Raw genomic sequence first — 7,500 nt, 5'->3', positions numbered from 1 at the left:
CATTTCAAGCTGTACATGTTTTGTTTTCAAAAATGATTCAAACGATACTCACATATTACCTCATTGCGAAAGATCGTAATAAGGGTATTACAAGAAGAGGTCATTCCAGCCTATCTTGTTCATTTTTTAGAAAAACTAACGTAGCTCGAATTCCTTTTATGTTGTTCAATAAGGGTTACGAGTTTTATATTTTATTCGTAGTGGAAAATTTGAATTTTCATTTAACTTTTTAGTCACTATTTGTGTGACTCTCTCTCTCTCTCTCTCTCTCTCTCTCTCTCCTCTCTCTCTCTCTCTCTCTCTCTCTCTCTCTCTCTCTCTCTCTATTCTGCTTGTATTTCAGTCACTATTTTAAACTTCAAGCACATGGGATTCTCTCTCTCTCTCTCTCTCTCTCTCTCTCTCTCTCTCTCTTCTCTCTCTCTCTCTCTCTCTCTCTCTCTCTCTCTCTCTCTCTAATGGAAATCATAACAATCCCGCGAGAAATTGAGAATCCTGCTCAAACTCGTTAGTTTCTTTGGTCGCTGCAATCTCACCATCCTTATGAGCTAAGTTTGGTTGTTTTGGGGGAGACTTTAGGTATATCTGCTGAGTCATCAGCAGCCATTGCCCAGCAATCCTTGGTCCTAGCTTGTTTGGAGATAGGGGGCTTGGGCCCTGATCATATGTGTATATAGTCAGTCTCTAGGGCATTGTCCTGCTTGATAGAGCAATGTCACTGTTCTTTGCCCCTGCTATTCATGAGCGGCCTTTAAACCTTTAAATAGAGATTTCATAGGAATTTCTCAAGAAATAGTGATTATTGAATTTCGAATGAAGGGAGGAGGGACATTTTGAAATCTCATCTTGAAACAGAATATAGAATGCTTATGAATGTCTTGGAATCTTGGAAAGTTCCTCCATTTCGAACAAACAAATTGAATTCCTGCATTGAAAAGGTTTATTGGCGTTTGAAATATTAACTTACTTGATTCCACAATACCTCAAAGATAACTCACTGCATTGAAGTAACTTTTTTTGTAGATAGCATCACCCAAATGTCAGGTATTATTAGAATCTGCAATTCATGGGTCTAGCCGACAGAGTACCACTGAATACTTTACTTGTCTCTGATCAGTGTTTTCGGAAAAATTGGATTTGAAATATCTTTTAAAAACGTTGAAGTGCATCTTAGATTTATTGTTTAACTGTCTTTTATTATTCTCTTTAATTTGTCCTTTGCTTTTCTTGGTTTTTCTTGCTACCTCTGCCAACAAAATTGGAAGGAGGGTATGTTTTACATCCTTTTTGTGTGTTTGTTTCTGTGTGTGTTTGTTTATGAACAGCTTTCCGTCCACAATCTTAATCATAGAGTAATGAAACTTGCAGGGAGTAACTGTTATGTAAAAAGCTGGAAGTGATTAAATTTTGGAAGGTCAAGGTCAAAGGTCAAAGTCACCTAGATTATCGACATCAAAAACTTCCATTTTCAGCACTGACTCTAAGCAGCAAATGCTCCAGAGTGCTAAGCTCAGAAGTGGGGCCTTCAACCACCAACACTTATAAGCAAAACTTCATTGAAATGACTAATATTCATCTAACTTCCACCTAGTTTATCGACCTAAAAAACTTCCATTTTCAACTTAGACTCAGCAGCAAGTCACCCAGAGTGTTCAGCTCTGAAGTGGGTTCTTCAACCCCAGACATCTATAAGCAAATCATGTTTACAAATATTCTTCTTTATTGAAATGAATAATATTTATTTCCACCTAGTTTATCGACTTCAAAAACTTCCATTTTCAGCGCTGACTCTAAGCAGCAAATGCCCCAGAGTGCCGAGCTCAGAAGTGGGCCCTTTAACTCCAGACATCTATAAGCAAATCATGTTTGCAAATATTCTTCTTTATTGAAATGAATAATGTTTATTTCCACCTAGATTATCGATATAAAAAACTTCCATTTTCAGCGCTGACTCTGAGCAGCAAGTCACCCAGAATGCTGAGATCAGAAGTGGATCCTTCAAACACCGACACTTATAAGCAAACTTCATTGAAATGAATAATATTCATCTAACTTCCACCTAGATTATCGACCTCAAAAACTTCTATCTTCGGCACTGAATCTTAGCAGCAAATGCCCCAGAGTGCCGAGCTCAGAAGTGGGCCCTTTAACTCCAGACATCTATAAGCAAATCATGTTTGCAAATATTCTTCTTTATTGAAATGAATAATGTTTATTTCCACCTAGATTATCGATATCAAAAACTTCCATTTTCAGCGCTGACTCTGAGCAGCAAGTCACCCAGTGCTGAGATTAGAAGTAGGTCCTTCACCACCAACATCTATAAGCAATCTAGGTCCCAAGACATTCGGCTGGTTGGCTGTGGTAAAATAGCCTTGATCAACCCAGAACGCCCCTCTTCCAAATCCCCCAGCGCCTTTCGGCCGGAGTTTAACCATAAAAGGCGGCGGCTTTTGGGAAAACAGCCTTTTTAGGAGAAATAGTCTGGGCGGTTGGCATGTCTGCTTACATGGAATGTTTTGGCAGAAGAGGAGAAATTACCATAAAGCTTATCGATTCGAGTTTAAGTGCCCTGCCAGTTTGTGGGGGAGGGGGGGGGGGGGGAAGGCAATATCTTTGAGAATGATAGAAGAATGTTTGATTTTTGATTTTTTAAGAAAGTTTTTTTTTTTCTTTTTTTATTTGCTAAATTATTCTAAGCTTTTCGATTCGAGTTTAAGTGCCCTGCCTTGGGGGGCGGGGGGATAGAAAGCAATATCTTTGAAAATGATAGAAGAATAATTTAGGTTTGATTTTTAAGAAAAGTTTTTTTTTTTTTTTTTTTTTTTTTGGTTATTTACTAAATTATTCTAAGCTTATCGATTCGAGTATAAGTGCCTGCCAGTTTGTGTGTTGGGGGGGGGGGGGGGAAGGCAATATCTTTGAGATTGATAGAAGAATATTTTAGGTTTGATTTTTAAGAAAAAAATTTTTTTTTCTTTTTTTACTAAATTACTCTAAGTTTATCATTCGAGTTTAATTGCTCTGCCAGTTTGTGGAGGGGAAAAAGCCTATGTTCTTTTAGAATGATAGAAGAATATTTTAAGTATTTTAGGTTTGATTTTTTAGAGAAGTTGTTATTATTGTTGTTTTGTTATTTAAATTACTATAAACCTATCAATTTGGGTTCAAGTGCCCTGTTATTTTGTGGGGAAAAGGGCAATATCTTTTAGAATGATAGAAGAATATTTTAGGTTTGATTTTTTAGAAAAGTTGTTCATATTATTGTTGTTTTGTTATTTTCCTAATTACTATAAGATAATCTCGATTGGAGTTTAAGTGCCCTGTAAGTTTGTGGGGGGAAAAAGGCAATATGTTTTTTAGAATGATAGAAGAATATTTTAGTTTTTATAGTTTTAGGAAACTTTTTATTGTTGTTACTTTGTCTATTAATTCTCTATTCTGATTTAGCTTTTTCATCTGCTATGCTTTCCACTGGACATTTGGAGATAATTCTAAATTGTGGATAATTTGGAATAGAAATTAAATTAATGAAATGGGGGAAACTTTGTGGTATGAAACTAGAAAAGTTTTTAGGCTTCCAGAATTTAAGAACATTATTAAAATTCTAAGAATCATTGAAATTATTATCATTTTAAAATGATCAAAATTGCTAAAATTATTGTTATTAAAATTAACAAAATTATTGATATCCAATTGTTCAAATTTATTGAAATTATTATCATTAGAATTATCAAAATTACTGAAATTATTGTTTTTGAAATTATCAAAATTATTGAAATTATTATTACTAACATTATCAAAATTATTGAAATTATTATCGTTAAAATTATCCAAATTACTGAAATCATCATCATTAAGATTACAAAAATCATTGAAATTATTGGTATTGAAATTATGAAAATCATTGAAATTTATATTATTAGATTTAACAAAATTTTTATTACTATTCAAATTATATAAAACTTGTGAATAATATAATTTACGAAGAACAACCAATTTCAAAAACATTCAAAGAATCTTTAAGAAACAAAAAGATAATCAAATTCCCATCTGTTTTTATAATCCTTTCTAATTAAAATTATGATCTTGAATAAAGCCTTTATTCAGCTCCCGCCCAAAACTACTCCAGTTAGCCACCTGCCATCAAGAATACGACCCCCCACTTTTACCTCTCTCTCTCTCTCTCTCTCTCTCTCTCTCATCTCTCTCTCTCTCTTGTAGTTGTTGTTGTTGTTTGTAGATTGCCTGGCCCTTGCAATTCTGTATCCCGTACTCTCTCTCTCTCTCTCCTCTCTCTCTCTCTCTCTCTCTCTTCTCTCTCTCTCTCTCTCTCTCTCTCTCTCTCTCTCTCTCTCTCTCTCTCTCTCCTCTTTTCAATCATTTCCTCTCTTCGTTTTTTCTATTTCTCTTTGATTTTTTCAATCTCTCTCCTCTCTCTCTCTCCTCTTCTCTCTCCTCTCTCTCTCTCTCTCTCCTCTCTCTCTCTCTCTCTCTCTCTCTCTCTCTCTTCAATCATTTTCTCTCTTCGTTTTTCTATTTCTCTATGATTTTTTCAATCTCTCTCTCTCTCTCTCTCTCTCTCTCTCTCCTCTCTCTCTCTCTCTCTCTCTCTCTCTCTCTTATTCATACCCTTAGTATTATGCTCCAATAATAATTAATTAGCGAACGTAATTATCCCCCGAGTTAAGAAGCAAAAGTAAATTTCTCGTCTGGCTTCGTCCAGGGCTTAACTTAATCAGAGATGCGTTCATGCATTTTGCATTCGAGCTGTGTCTTAAAAATAAAGTTTAATTATTGCATTTTGAGTTCGCTGGGGACTTGAATGTTCGGTGATGTTTACAATAATGATGATATACCCAGCAGGCGGCCTTCAGGTAAGAGTGATGGAGTTATAGATTGTTTTTCTTTTTTTAATTTTCTCTCTCTCTCTCTCTCTCTCTCTCTCTCTCTCTCTCTCTCTCTCTCTCCTTCTCTCTCTCTTGTATTTGTTGTCATTTCTACTACTACTACTACAACTACTACTTCTACCACCACTACTACTTCTACTACTACTACTTACTGCTAATAATAATAATGATAATAATAATAATGATAATGATTCATATTATACATGCGTTTAGCCATGAAATGTAAAACGTTCATACAGTTACCACAAACGTTTATCACACAAGTCAGTTTACTCGTAATCGTCCCTAGTTCAGGGTGGAAACACACGCAACTCAGTGTCATCACACATTATACACATGGAAACGTTTTGATTTCCACGATTGTCATTATACTGTAGGCTCCATCAAAAGCAGTCAGTTTGAGGCCATGTACAGTTGACTTCATTAATTCTGGAACGCTATATAAATCAAACCATCGCTCTCTAGTCCTTGGGTAGTGCCATAGCCTCTGTACCATTGGCCTTCCACTCTCTTGGGTTAGAATTCTCTTGCTTGAGGGTACACTCGGGCACACTATTCTATCTAATTTTCTCTTCCTCTTGTTTTGTTTAAGTTTATATAGGTCTATATAGGAGATATTCATTTTAATGTTGTTACTCTCCTTAAAATATTTTTCTTTTGTCCTTTCCTCACTGGGCTATTTTCCCTGTTGGAGCCTCCAGGCTTATAGCATCCTACTTTTCCAACTAGAGTGTTAGCTTAGCAAAGTAATGAAATAATAATAATAATAATAATAATAATAGTAATAATAATAATAATAGTAATAATAACATGAAGCAAAATAGATGTCATTGTACCAGAATTAATGAAGCCAACTGTACCACACTCAAATTCCAATTGCTGCTACAGCCATTGAAAATAGTATTACATATATATTTGAAATAATCGTTTGTGTGCATCCAAAGGGTCCAGTTGGATTATGTTTGTTTTAAGAGAAATTAGCAGACTAAGGTTTTGTATATTTTGACGTGTTTGTTTCTGTTTTTCTTTGCTTGTGTGTTTGTTTTCCATCTATATGATATTTGGGATCATGCAATGGAAAGCTATTTTAATATTGTTACTGTTCTGAAAATATTTGGTTTTAATTAATCATTACTTCCTCTCCTCGCGGGGATATTTTTCCTGTTGGAGCCCTTGGGCTTATAGCATCCTGTTTTTTCAACTAGAGTTGTAGATCAGCTAGTAGTGATGATAATAATAATAATAATAATAATAATAATAATAATAATAATAATAATAATAATAATAATAATAATAATAATAAAGATCCTATGTTCTGATGCAGATTAGCAACATTTTTCTTCCCCAGCGATCTGTAATATACACACACATATATATATATATATATATATATATATATATATATATATATATATATATATATATACATATATATATATATATATATATATATATATATATATATATAATATATATATTTATTATATTATATGTGTGTGTGTATATATATAGTTATATATATACATATATATATATATATATATATATATATATATATATATTATATATATATATATACATATATATATATATATATATATATATATATATATAATATATTATAATATTAATATATATATACAGTATATATATGTATACATACAGTATATATATATATACATATATATATATATATATATATATATAGTATATATATATATATATATATATATATATATATATATATAATATATAACAGATGTAATCTTCCTTAGCACCATAAAGATAACCTAGTATATGGTAGTCCACATAATGAAAATTGAAAGATAATGTGTATATGTAGAAATGCTCTAAGAAGAGATCCAGTGGCGGACGAAACTGTAGAGTATTTCTACATATATACATTATTTTTCAATTTTCCTTATGTGGACTACCATATACACACACATATATATAAATATATTATAATATATTATATATATATATATATATATATATATTTTGTATATACATATATATATATATATATATATATATATATAATATATATATATATATATACATTTCTGTTGGAGCCCTTGGGCTTATAACATCCTACTTTTCCAGCTAGGGCTACAGCTTAGCTAGTATGAATCATCAACACTCCTCCATCAGATAAATTTATTTTTTTCTTTCAAATACAGAAACAAAAAATTGAAACGGAAATTTGACGATAGCTCTAGAAACCCATACATACTCTCATATTGGATATTATTAACACAGGTAGCCCAGAATATTACGTCACAACAACACGACGAGATAACTTGAATCTTTGGGTTCCAGCAATGTCCCCAGTCACACCGTGACGTCACCACTTGCACGTGACGTCACCACTTGCACTTTCTCCAGCGTATCTAAAGGGGTTAGTCAAACCTCGTTATTGTGGACGTCATATCACATTCTGGGGTCTTTCACAAAGGTTGTGTGATTGGTATATACTTATTAAAAATATTTGAACGTGATATTAAGTTCTGGTTTCTTTCTAAAAGGCTTTGACTGGTAGCCTATATACTTAAAGAAATTTTCAAACAGTAAATTTCCTATAACCTAA

This window comes from Palaemon carinicauda, chromosome 3, assembly GCF_036898095.1.
Source record: "Palaemon carinicauda isolate YSFRI2023 chromosome 3, ASM3689809v2, whole genome shotgun sequence".
Taxonomy (NCBI): Eukaryota; Metazoa; Arthropoda; class Malacostraca; order Decapoda; family Palaemonidae; genus Palaemon; species Palaemon carinicauda.
The sequence above is the reverse complement of the archived record's forward strand: the minus strand, read 5'-3'. Positions refer to the sequence as shown.